Below are 3,264 nucleotides of genomic sequence, written 5' to 3'. Positions count from 1 at the left end.
CTAATCTGATTCGAGAAAAATGCGCTGTCCTTCTGTTCTGTGTATGCCATTGTAGTAGGTCATGGGAGGCTCCAGTCTCAGGGGACTTTATGTTTCTATATAATACAATCTTTAATTCCAACCTAAAGGTAAGGGATTGTGTTATTCTACTTAAAGGTTTTTCTACCACAGAGCCCAAAGTAGTTTTGTGAAACTAGCAAGAGAAGGTCGAGAATGTTCTAGAAAGAATCTTTCAGTCTGGCACCTCTCAAACTCTTAATGATCCTTACTATTTACACTGTAGCTAGTTCTAGTCTCTAAGATTAAGTTATGTGCTGCTAAGGTAGAGTGCATAATGGAGATGTCCCGGTTGCCCCTCTTCCAGGCCAGCTCTCTGCTGTGGCTAGGGAGTGCAGTGGAGGATGGCCCAAGTGCTTGGGCCCTGCACCCCATGGGAGACCAGGAGAAGCACCTGGCTCCCGCCATCGGATCAGCGCGGTGCGCCGGCCGCAGCGCGCTACCGCGGCGGCCATTGGAGGGTGAACCAACGGCAAAAAGGAAGCCCTTTCTCTCTGTCTCTCTCTCACTGTCCACTCTGCCTGTCAAAAAAAAAAAAAAAAATTGATTTGAGAAAAATTTTTAGGACTGCTGTAAATGGGAATATGGTGAATTAGATCAACTAAAAATCTTCCCCTTGAAACACCAAGAAGTGCTGGATAAAAATTCTTTTAGAAACATAGCTCCGCTCCCGGTAAAATAAACAAATTCATCAGTGACCAACAGCAAAGAAGAAACAGACGGCAAGAGAAGCAGCCATTGAGCTGCTCCTCAGGACTTGTCAGTAGTAAAGAACCTTGCCTTTTAATACCCAAGCCTGCATGCTTGGTGCAAGAATCAACAAAACAACCAGTGGAATAAAATAAAGCCACCAAGCCAACTCATGCCTCTAGGGGGACTTCATATATGACAGAGGAAGCATTGTATATCATAGGACAAAATTAAACTCTTCAGCATTAGATGCTAAGACATTTGGTTGTGATATAGAGGAAACCAAATCAGATCCTTGGTACATCACTCGCATAAATAAGCTCCTTCCAAATGAAATATCTGAATGTTTCAAAAGATTTTATTTTATTTATTTATTTATTGTAAAGATTATTTATTTATTTGAAAGAGTGACACAGAGAGAGAAGAGGCGGAGAGAGTCTTCCATCTGCTGGTTTACTCCTTAATTGGCCGCATCAGCTAGGATCCAGGAGCTTTTTCAGGTCTCCCATGTGGGTGCAGGGGCTCAAGGACTTAGGCCACTTTCTACTGCTTTCCCAGGCCATAGCAGAGAGCTGGTTGGGAAGAGGAGTAGCTGGGACTCTAACCGGCACTCTTATGGGATGCCAGCACTTCAGGCAGCGGCCCTACCTGTTATACCACAGTGTCGACCTTGAACGATTTTAAATCCTTAAGTATTTATTTATAATCAAATATGAAATAATAGTTTTATGTCCACAGAGTAGAATTGCTTAAACAAGAAACAATAAGCATAATCAAAAAGGAAACAATTTATGTTTTGGCTGAAATTTAAAACCTCTGTAAAACAGGCATATTTAAGAAAATGAATCCCTCCAAAAACTAAAGAGGCACAACAAATTAGGAGACAATATTTGTTAAATAAAAGGCTAATACCTAGAGTATATAAAGAAGAATTAAAATCAGGGACTGGCACTATGGCGTAGTAGGCTCAGACTCAGCCTGTGGTGCCAGCATCCCAAATGGTGCCTGTTCATGTCCCAGCTGCTCCTCTTCCAATCCAGTTCTCTCTTAATATACCTAGGAAAGTAGTAGAAGATGGCCCAGTGCTTGGGCCCCTGCACCCATGTGGGAGACCCAGAGGAAGCTTCTGGCTCCTGGCTTTGGGTTGGCCCAGCTCCGGCCATTACAGCCATTTGGGGAGTGAACCAGTGAATGGAAGACCTCTCTTTCTCTCCCTCTCTCTGTTTGTAACTCTGCCTCTCACATAAATAAATAAATCTTTTTTTAAAAAATCAATAGATGTGGGGCTGGCACTCTAGCATAGCAGATTAAGCTAACGCCTACAGCACTGGCATCTCATATGGGCACTGTTTCAAGACCCAGCTGCTCCACTTCCAATCCAGCTCCCTACTAATGCACCTGGGAAAGCAATAGAAGATGGCCCAAGTGTTTGGGTCCCTGCATCTGTGTGAGAGATGGGAAGAAGCTCCGGGCTCCTGGCTTTGGATCACCCCAGCTCCAGCCATTGCAGCCATCTGGGGGGTGAACCAATGAATGGAAGACCTCTCTCTCTCTCTCCTTTTCTCTTTCTGTAACTCAGCCTCTCAAGTAAATAAGTAAATCTTTTTTTTTTTTTTTTTTTTTTTTTTTTTAAGTCACACTGAATGCTAGGATTTTGGGAGCAGGGCAGGGTCATGGAGAAAAAGGAGCTGCACAGAGACAGCCTCAGGGGTCTGCGGAGGGGATCCTGTCAGTCTAACTGAGCACAGAGATGTGCAAGCATAGAATAAAACTCCACAAGGACAGTGTAAATCTCTACGAAGCCAAAAAAGGACCACTGGAACACAGAAAACCAAAACGTTCTCCTAGATCTCATTCAGATGTGGGCCTGGTTTGTGTTCCACCAGCCGGCCTGGAGAGACCTTAACACCCACTGCACTGGATAGATTCCTCAGAAGTGTCAGACCTTAGTAGTGGAGCTAAGGTGGCACTAGTGTAAGATAGCCCTGGACTTGTCATAACCAAGACAAAAGCTAAGCCTTGAAAGGATTGAAGTAATAAAGTAACTTCACTGTTTGCCCCCTTGAGGCAGAAATGTGGTGTAGCGGGTTCAGCTGCCCTTCAGGTTGCCTCCATCACATTGCTATCAGAGTGTCTGTCTATCCCATACTTCTGATCCAGCTTGTGACTACTGTGCCTGGAAGGCAGCAGAAGATGGCCCACGTACCTGGGTTCCTGTCTCCCATGTGGGAGAACAGGACAAAGCTCCTGGCTTCAGCCTAGCCTAACTCTAGCTGTTGTGGGCATTTGGGGAGTAAACCAGCAGGTAGAAAATGTATGTGTGTGTGTATGCATGTGTATCACTCTGCCTTTCAAATAAATAATCTTTAGAAAAAGGAGGGAAAAAGAAAAATACTAGGAAAAACTCAACACTTTAAAATGCAATTGAAAGCCGGCGCCGCGCCTCAATAGGCTAATCCTCTGCCTGTGGCGCTGGCACACCGGGTTCTAGTCCCGGTCGGGGCGCCGGATTCTGTC

The sequence above is a fragment of the Lepus europaeus genome, chromosome 13, assembly GCF_033115175.1.
Source record: "Lepus europaeus isolate LE1 chromosome 13, mLepTim1.pri, whole genome shotgun sequence".
NCBI lineage: Eukaryota > Metazoa > Chordata > Mammalia > Lagomorpha > Leporidae > Lepus > Lepus europaeus.
Note: the sequence above shows the minus strand (reverse complement) of the source record.